Here is a 19999-nt window from a genome sequence, read left to right as displayed (position 1 = left end):
CATTGTGGTATTTTGTTCAAGTTCATAGAAATAGTAAGCTGATGAAAGAATTCGCGTTCTGTTCTCATTTCCAAATCCGGGCACTTGCCGCTGGATTAAGCAGCCTCGTTTAATGTAGCCCTGTATTGCTTTCTTTCCTTCCTTCCTTCCCCCTCTCCTTTCTGGTTCTTCATTGCTTCCTTCCTGAAATATCTACTGTAAGTCTGGTACTGTTCTAAGTGCTGGGAATACATCACAAAGCTTACATTTGAGTTGGAACTGTGTGTAGAGACAGACAATAAACAAATAAGCAACTTTGAACATACGTGTTTAGTATGTCAGATGAATGCTGATCCCTACCCTCTATGTCTTCCTGCAAAAAAGACAGGCGATATGATGGCGGGGTGGGGGGGGGGCGGATAGAAGGTGTGGGGGGGGTAGGAGAGGCTCACTACTTTATATAGGGTATACAGAACTGTATATAGGACAAGACCCACCCCTTCACTATTTACAACAATTTAAAGTTCCGTCTGTCAGCTTTTCTTCCAGATGAGCCTTTACTAAGGTGAAAAATAATTTGTCATTTATATTATCCTTCTCTCCACAAGTTCCAAGTGCATTTAATGAACGTGCAGCTATCCTACATTATCTGCTGTCAACTTCTTCCCAAATATTACCCACACAAGCTGTGCACAAGACGGAGTTTACTGCTTACTGTAATAAGGGGGGACAGCACCTCCACAGTTTTTACAGGGTCTCAGAGGAGAAAGGCAAGTTGGATTCCATGAAGAATTTGAAACTTTGTCTAAGGTGGGGCTTTCAAAGCAGAGGCTTGGTCAGTATTCGGTAAGGGTCATGATCTAATACTTGAGGATTTAGAGGAAATGACAAAGCAAGAAATTTGAGGCAAGACGTTTGAAGAGGGAAGGGAAGCGTAAACCCACTGTCGATGCTTTGTAGGGAAGGCTTTGTGGATCTTTGGGGAAGCTCCTGTACTGATCAATCGAGTTATTCCCGGGGAAGAGTGTCCTAGAATTGTAATGTCATGCTATAAAGCTGTAAAGAAGAAGGGATGATAAAGTCATGTTAACATAGACACTCTGACCAGATAAGTACATTGAATATATAAAAATCAGGGTTTCAGAACCTCACGTGAGTTCCCACAAATCATAATGTGGGTAAATTGGTTAGGTTTTGAAAAACGTTGGCTTTGAAAGCAGCATGAAGTGTCATGATGAGCAGTGACTGTCAGTATCACGTTTGTGGTCTATTTTCTGTTGTGAAATTTCAGAGATGTTTTGACATCCATTCGTTCTGGCATCTAACCCCGAGTGTAAAATAAGACGAGAATTTTGTTTCTGACCCACCTTAAATCTGTACTGGTAGATTATGTGAAGTATATAGTTCTGTTTGGCCGCGGTCCAAGTAGGGGGGATTCTAGCCCACGCCGTTTTCCTTCGCAACTGTGCGACTTGGCACTTGATCACTAGATCTTTCTACCCACTTTTTCCCCTTTTAGAGCCTGGGCCCCAATTTTATACACTGCTTCGTGTAGATACATTTCTTTTATGATAGTTGGAGTGGGTAGAATGGGGATGAGGAGACAGGATGGAAAGGGCTTGTTTGGCAAATTCCCCGAAATACTTTTAAAATGCTCTGGTCAATTTGGGGAAGTGGATCGTAATTCACATTTGGTAGACTGGGTCATTCATCCTCCTTGATGCATTTCGGCTACAGCATACCTGACAGGCCGAGGAAGTTATAAATCTTTCTATATTTTAACATTCACATTTAATTAATACTAACGGGCACGGCTGTCTCTAGGGGTGGATGATGTGATAGAATGAAGTCTGAGACGCCAATACCTTTATTAAGGTAGCGTGTGACAGTATTATTTCGGGATCAATCCAGTTCAATTGCCAACAGTAGTATCTTCTGATGATATTTTCCCTGTTTTGCTCTTTAGAATGGCCCTTCTGAGGTTTGTGTTTGGGATCCTCTAATGCTTATTTTAAAAGACCAGACATCCCTACTTTTTTTCTAGAAAAGGTAGGAGAAAAAACTCAGACTCATCAAAATTCACATGCAAGTCTTTAGAACTTTTACTCTCTCTCCTGACACCCATCAGTTTAATTACAGTCCTGGGATTTCTTTGGGGCACTGGGCTAAGACAATGCCCAGAGGCTGTGATTTCCAATGGTCTTTGGGCTTCAGTAAAGTCACATCGACTCAGCAGCGCCAAATACACTGGCATTCGTAGTCCTTTGACTATGACACGTCAGAATGACGACCTCCCTAAAGTCGCTAGGGCAAGTCTCCGGTTAGATAATGAACGGCCCATGCAAATTTCAGAAAAGAAAAACTGAGGATACCCAGCACACTCATTTCAGTTGTGTTGCATTTGCAATGTGTTTCTAGGATATACTGATCAGTAATGGGAAAGAAAGCTTTATTTGATCCCTCTTCTTACCTGAATCCTATTCACCATTCCAATCAGTTAAGGGGTGCCTCAGTAGGGGATTTTCTGGGGGAATTCCTATTGTGTCCCTACTCTGGTCATGCCTTTCCCCAGAGATGACCTCACTGATGGTTTGAGTAATTTGTAGCTGCCTACCGAGTGGACCGCCTATAGGTGGTCCAGCAAGGTCCTGTTTGTCTTAATTTGTCTTGATTTTTTATTCCTCTCCAGCCTCTCGCAAAGGCATCTTTTCTTCCTTGCAGGTCCAAAAGTTTTATTATTTATTATTAATGTGCCAGTATCTCCATAAGACCATTAAAAAATTCCTGTATCTGATTTGGCTTCCCGTAGGGATGGCAAACTAGGATAGGTTGCTGGCTTCCTCTCGTCAAATCAACCTTAGAGAAACTAGAAGTGAGAGGAAAGCATGGATTTGAGAAATTAACAAAAAAGGCAGGAACCTCCTCGGGAGAGTGACAGTATGGTGAACTGTGTTTGTGTGGGGGGCAAATGAAGGGCAGGTTGGAGGGAAGAGGAGTAGTTTGAGAACAGTGCAGGTGCAGTGAGACAATAGGATGCAGACGAGTGTCTATGTTCTGTCCTTGCTTCTTCCTTACAAGGTCTTGAGTCAATAGTTGATGGACCCTTCATTACAGAAATCAACCGTTACGGCCCACATCTCTGATGCCAGGGCCCTTGGGCTAATATTAAGGCAGAACAGAAGACTTAAAGGACTGACGAGTTTATAAAAATAAACGAGGTATGACCAGCCACACTCTGGCAATGTGTTCACTTCTGTGTCTCTAAACCCCTAGGGCTAGTAGATTGCAACAGAGGGGAACTATCTATTCATAATACCTACTCTTTTCAGGAGTGTAGAGGTGAATCTCTGACCAGAACAGGTGCCTCATAAAATGCCAGGTATGTCATAGCTGTTAAAAAGCAAACCAGATGAGGAGCCTGGGTGGCTCAGCCGGTTAAGTGTCTGACTTTGGCTCAGGTCATGATCTCGCGGTTCGTGAGCTTGAGCCCCGCGTCAGGCTAGGTGCTGACAGCTCAGAGCTTGGAACCTGCTTCAGATTCTGTGTCTCCCTCTCTCTCTACCCCTCCCCCACTCACACTCTGTCTCTTTCTCTCGCTCCAAAAATAAATAAACGTTAAAAAATATTTTATTAAAAAAAAAAGCAAACAACAAAACCCACATACCAGGAGGCGATACTAAATGTTAAGAACTTCAAGGAGAAAGAGCGAATTATGAAAATTTCTAGAGATAGACGATGACCTACAGAGAAACAAAAATCAAACTTTCAAAACAGCACTGGATACAAGACGACGGTGGCTTGGTATTTTTACAGAATTGAAAAGAGATGAACTTTGTGCTAAGACTTAAATCCAGCCCTATCAGCATTTATACATAGGGTGTAAATAAAAGTTTAAGTGTTTATTCCAAGTGTGTTGTTTGTATAACAGTTCAGGACCGACAGGGCAATGTCATGGTTTGGGGGGCCCAGGCTCCCTCTATCATGTAGGTGTGACATCCCTAGGGGGCTGGTGTCATCAATGATCCATGGTGGCTACTCTACCTATCACATTATATGCATATTTCAGCCACCAGGAATGAGGAAAGGAGAGCCATGCCATTTCCTTTTAAATGTAACTCTAATTCTAATTTTATTTAATTTTTAACATTTGTTTATCTTGAGACAGAGACAGCACAAGTAGGGGAGGGGCATAGAGAGAGAGGGCAAGAGAGAATCTCAAGCAGGCTCTGCATTGTCAGTGCAGAGCCCGATATGGGGCTCAGTCTCACGAACCATGAGGTTATGACCTGAGCTGAAACCAAGAGTCCGATGCTTAACCAACAGAGCTACCCAGGCACCCCTATTTTTATTTTTTTAAATGCTTATTTATTTTGAGAGAGAGAGAGACAGCACGATCAGGGGAGAGATAGAGAGAGGGAGAGAGAGAATCCCAAGCAGGCTCCACGCTGTCAGTGAGTAGCCCAACTCAGAGCTTGATCCCGTGAACTTCGAGATCATGACCTGAGCTGAAATCAAAAGCCGAATGCTTAACCAATTGAGCTACCCAGGCACCCTTCCATTTCTTTTTGTAAAGTTACAACCAAAAGATGAATATATCACGTCTACTCACATCCCATCGATCAGAACTTAGCCACGAGGTCATATGTAACTGCAAGAGAGGTTGGGGAAGGTAGTCTTGATTCTGGTCGGTTGTGAGTCCAGCCAAAAATTCAGAGGTTCTGTAACATAATGGGAAATGGGGGGAAAGTGGAAAATGTTTGCCACCATTGTATATTCCACACTAAAAAAAAATCCCTTTTAGGTAGGGGAAAGATAAGAGTGTCTATGAGCACTAATACTGGCTATGATAATTCTAGTGAATGCTGGAAGAAAAGGAAGGAAATTACATACAATGTTTGGTCAAGAAAGAGATGGAACTGTCATTATTGCAGATGATATAATTTACCCAGAAAAAAACACAGAATTAATATACAAGCTACTAGAACAATTAAGGGAGTTTAGGAAGATTGCTAGATATACAAAATCTAGACTAGACTTACTAGTCTAGACTTAATCTAGACTTACCAAAATCAATGATTAAAAAAAAATAATTGTATTGGGGAACCTGGATGGCTCAGTTGGTTGAGCATCCGACTTTGGCTCAGGTCATGATCTTGAAGTTCTTAAGTTCTAGCCCTACATCAGGGCTGGCTGCTATCAGCACAGAGCCCACTTTGGATCCTCTGTCCCCCTCTCTCTGCCCCTCCCCTGCTCGTGCTCTCTCTCAAAAATAAATGAAACGTTAAAAAAATAATTGTATGTATTGTCAGGAAAATATGAGATATGATTCATAATTCCAATAGCATGTAAAAGCATTTAGGAATTAACAAAGAATACAAACACTTTTGGAGAAAAATTTTATGCTAAATAAAGGATGCAAAAGTGAATTCAAATAATTAATTTTCATTGTCTTTGGATGAATGTTAATATAAAGATGTCAGTTTTTCATGATTTAATCTACATTTTCAAGGGAAATTTCAAAATCCTGGTTGGATGTGCTATAAAATGTATGTGAAAGAATAAACATCCAAGAATGGCTAAATCAGTCTTTAGAAAAATGAAAAGAGAGGGTTCTTGTCCTCCAAGATACGTATTAAGATATACTACAAAGCCACATTAATGTAAAAACAATGACACTAGCGTAAGAACAAATATACATTGGAATAGAATAGACAATTCAGTGACTTAATATATCATAAAGATGGCACTCAAATTAATGGGGAAGCTGCATGCTAATAGATGATGTTGGGAAAATGGGCTCCCCATATAAGAAAAATGAACATAATATCTTATATCATCTGCAAAGGTGGACTCCAGATGAATTCAAGACTTGAATGTGGAAAATATGCATTAAAATTTCATAGAAGACAATGTCAGAAACTTCTCATATCGGGGTCAAAGGGATTTCCTACACCTTCACAAGCACATGCCATAAAGCAAAACCAAGGATTCCATTCAATAAAAGATTCCATGGACAAGGTCAGAAGCGACAAATATGGGAGATTATCTGACAGTGCCTAAAACGGACAAAGGACTGAAACCTACCAGATAAGGAATGGGGACTGTCTGCAAAGTAACCAGAAGCAAGTAGGAAACCTAACATTAAAAAATGGGCTAAGAATATGAATAGCCAACTTACAGAAGGGAAAACCCCAGAGGTTAACCAGCCCCGAAGAGTTACCCAAATACATTATTCATTAGAAATGTAATTTAAAATTACAGTGAAATGTCTCCTCACACACGTTAGCCTGGCAGAATGAGGGGGATGCAGAGTTGCCACATGAGGGTATGAGGTACCCTCAGATTGGGGTAGCCATCCCAAAGGGTATCCTGGCAGAAAATGATCAAAGTAAGTATGTGCATATCGTAGATTCTGGGAATTCTCTTCTTTGGAATTTCTCGAAGGAATTCGCACCCGGGTCCACAGTGGAACCTGGGTGTTCATCATAGCACTGTTTGTGGGAACTGGAGGCCATCTGGTTGTCTACACTGAGGAAGAACATAGATGTAAAATTCTAAGTGGAACATTAGATAGAATACAGGCAGTAGCCAGAAGCAATGCACTGACCACACATACAACAACGTGGATGTCTTAAAGACGCGGTGCTGAGGAATGAAGGTGGCCCAGTACCATTTCTGTGAGGCTTTAAGAAATGCCCACAAATCCAAACTATACATTTTGTAAGAATAAACACAGATAAGAGAATCTTTGTCAAAGATACTAAAAAGCCTAGGGGAGAGGGTTGGGACGGATGAGAGTGGGAGAGAGAAACCAAGGGAATCAGCTGTTGAGAGGAGGGAGGGGCCCAACACAGACCACTGTGGAAGTCATTCTTTTGGTTCTCTCAGGAAGACATTGGAATGGATGGGTCCACCAAGGGATCCTGCCCCGAGGAAGCATAGAGCATGGAACATTCCAGTGAGGACAGGTGGAAGATGGTGTGTGGCCATTGACTGGAAGCAGGTGGGTGAGCGAAGGGACCACCTGGGGGGGATCTGCTACCAATAAGGACCTCAAAGGGGAGAGAAGGGGGCGCCGGGGAGAGCGTGGTTTTCGGAGTGCCGCCAGATTTTCCATAGGAAAGTGCATCATCTTTAGATTAAAAAAACCAAACAAACTCAAGGTCAGATCCAAACCTCACGGGGGCGCTTTTCGCTCATTAAAAACAACGATCTATCATGTGAGAAGAAGCCTAAAGTCGAGTGGGTAGTGGGAACGCACGGTCACTACCCTGGGGAGTGTCTGACTCCACAATTAATTGGCTGCACCTCTACGAATTTCCCCAGGTGTGATCTGTCTCCATGAGAGGCCAACCTTTAAAGCCTCCCAATGCATCAAGGACAGGGGGAAAAAAGGAAGCTGAAGGGAAACAAAGAGTCATTCAAATTTTAAAATCATCTGTAATACTAGCAAATGGCACAACACTGGCATAAGGCTACGTCTGTTTCTTCAGATTCCTCAGAAATGCTTTCAAAAAAGATTTACTCTCTTTTCTCTTAAAAAGCTTCCTAAAGCCTAGAATATTGTGTTTTTTAGAAAGCTCTAATTTCTTTCTTTCTAAAGCCGTGTTTTTGTTTCTGGTTTTGCCATTGAGAGCGATTTCAAATTCAAAGTCACTTACAAACAAAGGGAATAAAACACCATAACAAAAAATATTTGGAAGGTGGCTGCAATAATGGCTCTATAAGATAGCGTTTTATACAGAGATTTTAAAAATACAAAAATCTGTATTATTTCACTTATTGTGAATAAAGATGGGGTAGATCTATTACCTCAAGTTCAGAAAAAGAAATCTTTTAAGTGAAAGTTTCAAGGGAACACTTGGTATTTGAGGTGGATTTTGAAAAGTGGGTGGATTTCAGGTGCAGAAAAGGTCACTCAAGGCAGAGGGAACAAGGTGAACAGATCAGGAATGATAACCATGAAGACACGTGTGGGAAATGGTGAGAATGTCCATGTGTTAGACGAGATCAGTCATAACAAGAAATACCGATAAAACACATACTAAGTACTTGCCACCGTTCTAACTTCCTAGTGTACATTAATGCATTTCATCTTGACACAACCCCAAGAGGACGTTTTTCAGGTGAAGAAACTGAGGCATGGAGATAGGAAGGCTGAGATCACACCGATAGTAACAAACCCAGGATATTGAACCCTGCTGTCTCGGTGCTGATAATAACAGGGGAGAAGAGTTGATCACGGAATTTCATCTCAACGGAGAGGCGATTGAAGGACACTGAATATTAGATTTTGAAACAGCAGTGTGGCAAGTTTAAGGAAAATTATTTCGGTAGTGGCATGTAGGATAGACCAGAAGACGACGAACTTGATGTCAAGGGAGCAGATCCGATGCTATAACAGGGGAAAGCGGTGACCTTTGGAGTGGATTGAAGGGGAGGGAAGGGGGTGGGGCAGAGATGAATTTGGGAAATCTAGCCTGAGTGGCATGGCAGGGCTTGATAGTATCCTTGCAGGGACTAGGGAGGCCATGAGGAAGACGCGGTCTGGGAGGAGGAACAGATAAAAGTTGTGGCCAATCCAAGTGGAGGTACTGGGCAGCCTTCCAGAAATAGGAGTTTTCTGTGTACCAGGGAGGACGCAGTTGGAGGGCAAATGTAGAAGCCATCCAATTACGGAGCGATGGAGCCAATCCAAGCACGTGGACGCGTTCCCCGAGGAGCAGAGCAGAGAGGAAGGGACTGAGGATTGAAATTTAGGGAGAAAACGCCCACATTTTTTCAGTGGTTTTCATCCTTTCTTCCACCCCCCAAACCGGGGACACATTAACATACACGTGGCATGAACAGAGCCTTCAACTGCTAATGGTATGATTCGCTTTGGTTTTAGGATAAGGGAGCATAACCAGAGCCATCGTGAAGGCAACGCTTGATGATAAGAGAGCCTGCTAACCACTCTGTCCTAAGGTGTGGGAGGTTGTGCATTCAAAGGCACGTCCACTCCTTCTAACTGTGGCTCTTCGTCCACAAGTTTTTATTTTATACTTTCCGGCTTTCCTGTTCCTGAAAGAACGCAGCTGGTGTTGGGTGTCGCCACTTCTAAAATAGAACTCGTCTCTTTTCCCCAGTAAACATGACATTTTAGTCTGGCCTGCCAGTGGTCTCAGAAGAAAGTCTTCTGCTCTGTTTGCTGCTGGAGTGAGTTCCACAGATCTGTCATTTTCAAATTCAAGAAGCCGCTTATATTTCCTAAAAGCTCCAGGTAGCATGGAATTTATTTATATTTGTAAGACATCATGATGATGCATATTGCGCAAGTGATTTTTCCATTCCTTCCGTGAGTTTTTCGTTTATGCTGCAAACTCTTGACAACACCTGCTCAAGGAATAGTGTCGTTCTGAATGCCAAGGTTAGAGGGTGGGCAAGGTAGGCAGCACCCCTGTCCTCAGGGAGCTTGGACTTACGAACAGAAAAACTCTTGAGCTTTGTATATTTCCTTAACTAAAAAAGACCAGTAAAAAGGAAATAGGAGGGGCACCTGGGTGGCTCAGCTGGTTAAGCATCCAATTTAGGCTCAGGTCATGATCTCACGGTTCGTGGGTTCGAGCCTCGGGTCAGGTTCTGTGTGGACGGCTCAGAGCCTGGAGCCTGCTTCAGATTCTGTGTCTCCCTCTCTTTCTGCCCCTCCCCCACTCATTCTCTCTCTCTCTCTCTCTCTCTCTCTCTCTCTCTCTCTCTCTCAAAAATAAATAAACATTAAAAATTTAAAAAAGGAACTAGGAAAAAAATGGGAAATTTTAAATTTCTTAAATACCTAGAAATGCAAAAAAAAAAGGATGTATACAGTTAATTGGTTATTCCTGGGGGGAAAAGGTATGAAAGAGTGACCAGTTACTTATGTGTGGGGCTCAAATTAAGTCATTTTATTCCAATACCTGTACTGAAACATTACAAATTCGGAGAATGTGCTTTGCTAAAAAATAGCTGATGAGAAAAAAAAGCCAGAGGAATTTTCCTTCCTTCGGGTGTCTGTTGTGCCATGTTGTTTCACAGACGAGGAAACTTTCTTACCTGTGTTGGCTGATACCCATCTGTTCAGTTCCGCTCAAGCTTGGTGACCGATTCTATAAAAAGGTGTGTTCTTAAAATGGCAACTCATCCTTGGTCGGTAATTTTAGATTTTTTGCAATCTCTTGTATTACATTTTAGTTCTCTAGCTGTCCTTGCTTTTACTTAAACACCTAAACATTTCTGAGAGACGCTGGCCCATTCCTAGCTGGTTCTCTCTCTATCGCCGACAAATTCCTATAATTTATACCCACCTAAAACAAAATTCTGACTGAAAGCCTTTTAATTTTTAAGGTATTTTCACTCGAGGGAAAGCCCTAATGTTAGTACTCACGTTATTGTACGTATTTACTACTTGTAAATGGTATTATTTTCTGTATTTAGTAGTATTAACTATTGTACGTATTTACTGTTGTACGTATGTACTATTTTCTGGAACAGATTTAAAATAATTAGGGCACAGTCAGTCAGTCTAAAGTAGAATGTGACCAGTAACTTCAACAGCCTACAGCTGTTCTCAGGAAGATGGGTGGAGAAATATGGTCCAGCTCAGCTGCACAGGGGGCAATATTTGATGGCACCCACGGAGATGGTGGAGGTTCCTGGGTCCTCAGCGGCTAATCACTTGCTTTGGGACTAGGGAAAAATCTGTTAGCTTCCCACTGGCTGGGCTTTCACAGCTGGAATAGAAAGGGTAATTAGGCTGTTGTTTGGATAAGGCAGGAAAGAAAATTCTGGCCCTGCTGGCCTTCCTCCAGCGATCCAGACACGAAACATGCTATCGGCTCAGATGATTTGAATGACTCCTTCAAACTTTTATTTTCTGTGCGTGCTGGAAACCTAACTGAGGCAAAGTGATACACAGAGGAAAACTTAAAGAGAAAAAAAGGTGCCCGTGGAAGAAAGACAGTGAAGATGATTGGCCGAGACAGGCTCAGCGTTGTTCACGAAAGCCCCTCGAAGAAAGCGCGAGGAAAAGGCCAAGTTGTCTTGGCTCTATAATTTTGGCTATAATACAAATCTGGTTACATTTATATTTTAGCTACATATCCACAAGATGTTCAATAACATTGAAAAGTCTTAATGGAGTAATGAGGTGATAAAACAACAGGTTACATCAAACATGTAAGGTCGTTATCAAAGTATCCTTTTTTTAACCTCGAGAATCAACCCATTAGAATCAGGTGCCTTTGAACACAGGTGGGAAATGGGACTCATTCAAATATGAAACACATCATTAAAGGAACATTTTCCAAGGGAAAATTAATTAAGATGGGTAAACATATGGCTATCTCCTAACTTAAAAGGGAAATTACCATTGACACATCATGTAGACTCTAAGAGAATAAGAATTGAGTTTATAACATATGTGAGTTGGAACTGTGCAGGGATCCATGTGTTTGGCATGGAGCCAGGCTAAGCAATTCATTGAATTTAAGAGATTAAGAAAATGTTCTCTTAAGGAACGGCGACTCCAAGGTAAAATAATAAGCAGGTGTCTCCTTACCAATTGTTCTTCTGGGGAAATGCTGTTTACATGTCTGTTTATAACAGGATGGAAAAGATAATAACAAAAAAAATAAGGGGTCTGAAATGGAGTATTGTATTCATCAAGGATTTGCTTAATTGTCAAAATAGTTTTGGCTTAACTTGAAATTCCATTGCTGTTCAGGTGACTCTAGATTTAAAAAAACGCCCCAAACCTTAGTTTTTCATCTCCTGCTTTAATAAGGTATGGAAGAATGATATTTAATTTCTGTACTATTCTCTAATCATGATAGTGCTATTTGTTAATCCCCATGACTACTTTTGATTTTTTCCATACAGACATCCAATTTTTCACGTTGGCTTTTGAACCAATTAAGTCTCCTGTGTGAGTGTTTGATTTTCCCGAATTGTGCTTTCCTGGGATGTCAGGATTGCTTTTTTAAAAAAATTGCTACTGATCCAAGAAACCTGTTTTACCCATGGAAAGAAATGGTGAAATGATCTTTCTTTGGGATTTGAATAATTCACAGGATCTTTTTAGAAAAAAAAAGTAAATATTTTATATATTTTATGGTAAATAAAACATGTATTTAGAAGAACCACATGAATACTTGATAGGTACCTGGGCCTCTGGTACTTTGGAATACCTTTACACAGCATGAGTTATATATTTAGATTCACAATATATTTTATGTGTTTGCTTCTAATGAATATCCAATGCAGACTGGTAAGTCACAGTGGCTTCTGCCTATTACTACTTATTCTGGGTTAATAGATTGTTCATTTCAAAAGACTCTTGCTTTTGGCCCTGTGTTCCATTTTTCCATTCATAGAGTGGAAAAATGAACAGGTGGGCGAATATGCTGTTGATTTAGAGACTCGGTTGGTGAAATGGCTCATGGGAGCCAAGGGTGCAGAATTACGGGCAGACCTTAGCAGGTGATGGTCAGTGAGTTAGAGGACCTGTCACAGACAGTGGTTTCCCGATGGGTAGAAATGAGGGTTATTCTACAAGTACCAAAACATTTCCCCCAGTTTTCAGAATTATTAGCTCAGATTGGACCACCTTCACCTTGTATATCAATGTTCAGAATTGGAAAGTGTCCAAATTGCTTTTTCAATATTTAATGTTTATTTTCCCCCTATTAAAAATTGAACTGTTATAGATTGAGGTATGATCTAAGAGCCTTCAAACTTCGTAAGTTTTCTTGAAGATGACTTAGTGAGTCTCAATAGGATATGGGTTCAAGTTGTCTGATGCCCATTTACTATATACATGGAAGATTTACACACACGCACACACACACACACACACACACACACACTCAGACTAAAGTACATGTGTGGGCTCCTTCACAGTGACCAACGCGGTTTACACTAGAAGGTCTCCAGATGTCATATGCTAATCCAGATGCGTGATATATGAACTCTTGCAAAGGGGAAGGGAACCCATGTAGGGTGGGTTTTCTTGGCGACAACTTTGTAAAATAGATATTTTTGTGTAATTAATTAATGAGAAGAGATACAATTCATACCTCGTATTTAAATCAAACAAGACAAAGGAATATACTATAATGGAATGTCTCACTCCTCTTCCTTCCCAGAAGTAACTACTCTTTCCACTTCATGCAGATATAGTGATATTTGATGACTATACCACCTGTGCTAAAAAAGACAAATGGGACCATACTATACACATGGGTCTTCATCTTGCTTTGGACATTTAATACTGAGAACGGTATTTTATTCTAATTTTTCAAATGAGGAAATTGAGTCTCAGAGAGTTTAAGTTGACTGAACCTGAAGGTGCCAGGACTGAGAATTCATGTCTGCCTGACTTTAAATCTCAAGTTCATCTTACTTCTCCTTGTCACTTAACGCACTGGGACGCTTTTCCATCCATAAATGGCGATGACTGCCACCAAGAAGCCTAGGCAGATTTATAAAACACCTGCAACTTCTGTCCTCTCCTGTCACTTAACAGGTGCTCTTTTCCCACCTCCTAGAGTTCCCTCCCAGCCCTGAGTGTCCACTGCCTTCAGACAATTCAAAACACTCAACTTTAGCTTTGTCCTCATTGTAGAGCTCTATTTTTGTTATTTTCTCCAGAAGTGCCTACTGCTTCCCTCCAATTCTCTCTCCTTTATACCTCCCCCCCACTCACAATCAGAACTCAGAAATTCTTTCCTAGGGGCCCCTGGCTGACTCAGTCAGTTAAGCGGCCGACTCTTGATTTCAGCTCAGGTCACGATCTCATGGTTCAGGAGTTCGAGCCCTGCTTCAGGTTCTGCATTGGCAGTGCAGAGTCTGCTTGAGATTGTCTGTCTCCTTCTCTCTCTGTTCCTCCCCTGCGCTCGCTGTCTCTCTCTCTCTCAAAATAAAAAACAAATTAAAAAAAAAGAAATTCTTTCCTAAATAAAATAGCTAGATATTGGGTCATCTCTGTAGGCAAAGTACACCACAGGGGGGCAGAGGGAGGACAAAGACTCTCCCTCCAGGCCACACAGGTGGGCCCTTGACCTCCGTGAGACAGTCACAACACCTCATCTGTGTTATGAGAAAAGTGAGCTCATGACACAAAGTGGGCCCTGCTCTGGAATTTGTTCTTTAACTGCAGCTAGCGCAAAAGCAGTCTCTTCATGAAACTTAAGGACGTCAGTATGGTTGTGCCTCTAGCTGTGTTCCATGCTAGTTGAAGAATCCTCTGGCAAAGGGAGGGAAGGAAGCTTATGTGCAGGGGGGGAGGATTTTGGGTAGAGAAAAGCAAGCATGTCCAGAAGCAAGAGAGGACACACCCTGCTAGCCCAAGGGCAGGAAGGGACGTGTGGCTGGGGTGTAAAGTGAGAAGCAGCAGCCAGACAGGTGAGCGGTACTCGAGTCCAAAAGCAGGTCTAAGGATGGTGGGGGTTAGCACGAGGCCGCTGGAAGTGGTAGGAGGGCTTGTAGGAGTTGGAGGGGGTGAGTGTTTCGTGATGTACCAGGCGGTGCTCTTGGTTGCCAGCGTAGGTAGTTGACATGGGCAGGGCTGGAATTTAGGGGAAGGAAACGTCTTGGGTAGTTCTGGAAATACCAGGAGGCCCGGAGAATAGAGCTTGGAAAATGGATCTGAATCAAAGGGGACCAGGTGACAGGGACAACAAGCCTGCCAGGGCTTTGTAATCTATACCTCTCCATGGATGAACACCACTGAAGAGCCAGTGACTCCTCGTGGATGATTGGCCGTACCTGGATCACAGGCCCATAACTCAGCTGCCAGAGGGTTATGAGATAGAACGTCTGACTCCTACAGACTTTGATAGTGCGAGATTGGCTTTTTTCCTGCCCCAATTCAGAAAATGTGGAATTCTCCCAGAACATGGACAAAGGTGGAAAGAGGGATTAGAATATTAGACTGCCAGGAAAAGAGGGAAACGTCGGCTGCTCCTTCTCATGTGTGCGTTTTAGAGTGATCTTTCCTTCTGATGTGTGGGCAATGGAGGGGAACTGGTTATGGTAGAGGGGAAACTGTCTGCTGTAAAATCAGCTAAGAGATTGTTGCAATAACCCAGATGAAGAGCGGCGATGGTGATCTGGGCCATGGAAGTGGCAGATGGTAGTGTGGATGGAGAGCAACGAATGAATTCAAGATGTCTTCACGGTACAGAACGGAAATGGCTTATTGATCGGGCAGATGTGGGGTAGTGGTGCGGAACAGGAGGTGTGGGCAACTTGCAGACTCATGATGTCCTTCACTTAGACAAACCAGGAGGCAGAATTGAGTCCAGATTACATTCATTTTACCCCTGCTTTGCAGATGAAGAAACTTGACGAGGTTAAATACGCTTACGGTCACACCCCGTGAGTGGCTGAACCAGGATACACGCCAGATCTTTTTGAATGAGAAGCTCGCGCTCTTTCTCTTACAACAAAGTACTCTTGAGTGTCAGAATAGGAAAATCAGGGAGTAATTTATTCGAATCTTAGTTCTGTAATTGTACGTATGTATCACCTTTTCCAAAGAAGTGTTTCCAATTGACATTTTTAATGGGAAAAATATTTTATTTTAGAGATATAGAGAGAGAGCATGAGTGGGGGAGAGGGGGAGAGAGGGAGAGAGGGAGAGAGGGAGAATCTCACGCAGGCTCCACACTCAGTGCAGAGCCCAATGTGGGGCTTGATCCCATGACCCTGGGATTATGATCTGGAGTGAAATCAAGAGGTGGGCACTCAACTCACTGAGCCACCCAGGCACCCCAGTGGGAAAAATATTTTAATAGGGAAACGACTTGCTAGACTTTTCCAGTCTGTAGCTAATACAATTTCCTAGTCTTTCATTATACTTTATTCTGCATTGTTTAGGGACTAAAGCTTCTTATATTTGCTCTTGTATTATTACTGTTATTGTGCCCAGCATTTCTAAGGGCCATTCAAATTTCCAGAGGAAAACCAGTATTTAGCTTAGCTACAGAAAAATAGTGGTTGTGTATACTAAACGTTCTAAAATTTACATGCATTTGTATATTTAACAAATATTTATTTTGTAGCTTCTATGTGTTCCAGGCACCAGGAATGCAGGGATAGAGCAAAATAGACAAAAAATCTGTGCCTTCACAAAGCTTCCATTGTAACTGGGAGAGATTGACAATGTACAAATAAATATATAATGTACTTGGTGCTGATAAGGGCTATGGAAAACGTATAGCAAGGTAAGAAATTTTGGGCACCTAGGGTTGAGGGGGAGTTCTCATTTTATTAAGGTAATATTTGGTCAGACTGAAGAAAGAGGGAATAAGCCCTGGACATATCTGGAACAAAAGAATTTCTGGCAGAGGCAACAGGATTGCAAGCTCAAAGCATTGTGACAAAATAATGTGACCTCTTGTTTCCCATGTGTATTGTATGGTACCTTCCTCCTTGTCTGGGAGAAAAGAGCTAGAAAGGACACAAGAAGAAAATGATCTAAAGTTTATTCCTGATTCCAAAATATTTCTAAGATGTTCTTCTTCAATTTTGAATTATGAGATCATGTTCTAGAGATACGTCTGGAAGAAAGGTGCCTTTAGGGATTCTGAATGGCCAGTGACAACAAAAGGTGAATTACTTGTGCTAACAGAGCTCGCAACTTTCTACTGCATCTAAAATCTGCGTTTAGGGGCGCCTGGGTGGCTCAGTTGGTTGGGCGTCTGACTTCGGCTCAGGTCATGATCTCACGGTCCATGAGTTCAAGCCCCACGTCGGGCTCTGTGCTGACAGCTTAGAGCCTGGAGCCTGTTTCAGATTCTGTGTCTCCCTCTCTCTCTGACCCTCCCCCATTCATGCTCTGTCTCTCTGTGTCTCAAAAATAAATAAACGTTAAAAAAAATAAATAAAATCTGCATTTAGGGAGCGCCTGGGTGGCTTAGTATGTTAAGCGTCTGACTTCAGCTCAGGTCACGATCTCGCAGCTTATGGGTTCGATCCCCCCGTCGGGCTCTGTGCTGACAGCTCAGGGCCTGGAGCCTGCTTCGGATTCTGTGTGTCTCCCTCTCTCTCTGCCCCTCCCCTGCTCATGCTCTGTCTCTCTCTCCCTCTCAAAAATAAATAAACATTAAAAAAATAATAATGAAATCTGCATTTAGGTAGGGATCAAATCGATCACACAAATGAATAGTGAGGAATATTATTTGGGTTAATTGCTACCAGCGGAAAATCAGGCTTATTTTCTTATTTTCTCTTCTCCAGTTTTAGAGATAGCTGTAGAATCAATCCTAACGTTGAGTCTTAGATATGGAAATAGAACATTTGGGGAATGCCTGGGTGGCTCAGTCAATTAAGCGCCCAATTCTTGATTCGGGCTCAGGTCATGAGAAGTCTCACAGTTAGGGGATTTATCCCCATGTTTGACTCTGTGCTGACAGCATGGAGCCTCCTTGGGATTCTATCTCTCTGTCCCTCCATACTTCAGGCTCACTCTCTCCCTCTCTAAATAACATTAAAAAAAAAAAGAAATAGAACAATTGGCAACTTGCGATTATACTGGGTCTTGAGTTATGGATGAAAGTGTTGAGTGTTTTTACATGGTTCCACTTGGGCTTATTTAAGGTTTTGAAACTTATTTTTAGTGTGTTGAGTAGTCAAATGCCATTGTCAAGAACCTGCTCAGGACCATGGACACACTTCATGTAACAAATATTTATTGAGAGCTCGTCTCATTCCTGATAGACAAATTTTTATCAATGAAACACGAGAAGCCTTTTGATTTGAGATGTTTATTATTTTTCTATCACTTTTTAAGAAACCACTGTCAAATCCTGTTTTACTAAAGAGTTTTTAAATCTAAGACAATGTTGCTTAAGTTTATTAAATGCCTTTTTATTTTGCTAGGATGATCGCGCTTTTCTGAAACGATCAGGTAATAGGATAAAATTAGATTTTCTCGTGTTAAACTATCTTGGCATCATGAGAGTAAATGCTAGTGGTCCTTTTTTAAAAGACTTAAAAAAATTTATTTTTTACTGTTGTTTTAGATTCGCAGCAAAGTTGAGCGAAAAGTTGAGCAAAAAGGCCCCCTACCCCCGCACGCACAGAACCTCCACTATTATCAACATTTGTTACAAGGGATGAATCTGTATTGACACATCATTATCACCCAGAGCCCATAGTTAACATTAGGGTTCCCTCTTGGTTTTGTACATTCTGTGGGTTTAGGCGAAGGTGGGGCACAGATCCGCCATAATGATATCACACCAAGTAGTGTCGCTGCCCTAAAAATTCCCCTTGTGCTCTGCCTTTCTCCCCACCCCCCAACCCCTGGCCATCAGTGATCCTTTTATGTCTCCATAGTTTTTCTTTTTCCAGAATGTCATATAGTTGGAAGCATAAAGTGCTAATGGCTCTTTTTAAGGTAGTTGTTGAGATTTCTGGCCTGTGGCCTTGTCCATTCATTTTAATTGCTGAATGAATGAATAAGTGACAAAATATTCATCATTCTCCTACTGAAGGGCGATTAGGTAATTTCTACTCTGTTCCTTGGTATAAAAACTCTAGATTGGAAATAATTTTGCCTCAGAAGTTTGAAGCTATTGTTCCATTGACTTTCAGCTGCCATTGTTGCTGTCAAGAATGTAATAACAAAATGTATATGGTGTCTATATGTTGGCATCCTCTTTGTATAAAATATCTCATTTATTACGTACAAAAGCATCAGGAGAAAGATACTATTATTAGTATCCTCATTTCAAATATGAGGAAATTGAGGTACAGAAAGCGTAGATCTCTTACCCCAGATTCTATAGCAGGCCAGTGGGAAGGTCTGCCTGTAAACCCAAGTAGTCTACTTTGTGAATTCCTTCTTGACCGCTAGCTTGTATCACCTCTCATGACAATTTAATTCCTGATCCTTTGTACATGATCGGGTTTTAAATCTGGTATCCACTGCTGAGATTTCCATATTTGTGTAAACTTCGGTTGCTGTGTATATCTCCTGCTTCCTTTCTGGGGCTTCTCCGATACCATTTCTTCTCTGATACTATTTCTCCAAGAACCCACTGGGTCCTCACTCACGTGCAACCTGAAAGCATGAAGGAGTTTGTAGCTCAGAAGACAACCCTTGACAGATGGGGACACGAGCTGAGGGATACATCTTCCTCCTGACTGGCTGTCACATGAAAAATTCTGAGGTTCCATTCTCCATGGTTCCTTAGGAGGTGCCTACTGGGACCGAGCTCCAGACTCCAATGGAATGATTTATTGTTCCCACATCTCTCAGTCCTACTTCCGGGGATCACTTCTCAAATCAGTTTCTACTTGCAACCATTTGCCTCAGCTTCGCTTGGGGATGGGTGAGTGGTGGGCAGGTCAAAAGCTGGTCTCATAATCAGCCCTACAAAGCAGAATCTCAGGATACAGTTCTGGAACTGAACTGCTTACCAGTGAGACCACAATGAGGACCCCGTTGCTGGTGGCAGTTGGCATGGTGATATCCCTTGACATCATAATTACTGAGACTCTCACTGAAGTGAGTTGGGGTGAGGTGTAGGTGAAAATAAAATGCTCAGTTGGGAGACAAGCAAGGCCTTTGAACGGTGTGGGGCAATGGTAATGGGAAGGATCAGATTGGCTGGTTTTGCTTAATGCTTTAGAAGCTGGGGCACCTGGGTGGCTCAGTCGGTTGAGTGTCCAACTTCGGCTCAGGTCATGGTCTCGCAGTTCGTGAGTTTGAGCCCCGCATCGGGCTCTATGCTGACAGCTCAGAGCCTGGAGTCTGCTTCGGATTCTGTGTTTCCCTTTCTCTCTGCCCCTTCCCTGCTCGTGCTCTGTCTCTCTCTGTCTCTCAAAGATGAATAAATGTTAAAAAAAAGTTAAAAAAAAAAGAAGCTTAAAATAAGAAAATGACAGGCTCGAGTTGAGCTGACTATCAACTCTAAGCAGGCTTTGGAAGCTGGAAGACCCGTGTGTCAGCACTTACAGAAAGTATCATCACTTGGGGCTGCAGAATATTCGGGTT

At 42.1% G+C, this 19999-nt stretch overlaps 1 long non-coding RNA gene across 1 annotated transcript; it reads right to left on the bottom strand.

Moving 5' to 3' along the window:
• Positions 1–772: 772 nt before the first annotated feature.
• Positions 773–19400, bottom strand: LOC122240567. The gene is made up of 3 exons (XR_006220347.1): positions 18775–19400; positions 4589–4697; positions 773–1035 (listed from the first exon to the last, which is right to left on the bottom strand). It is a non-coding gene; the product is annotated as an uncharacterized LOC122240567 (long non-coding RNA).
• Positions 19401–19999: the final 599 nt, after the last annotated feature.

This window comes from Panthera tigris, chromosome B4, assembly GCF_018350195.1.
Source record: "Panthera tigris isolate Pti1 chromosome B4, P.tigris_Pti1_mat1.1, whole genome shotgun sequence".
NCBI lineage: Eukaryota > Metazoa > Chordata > Mammalia > Carnivora > Felidae > Panthera > Panthera tigris.
This window is presented reverse-complemented; position numbering and strand designations above follow the sequence as displayed.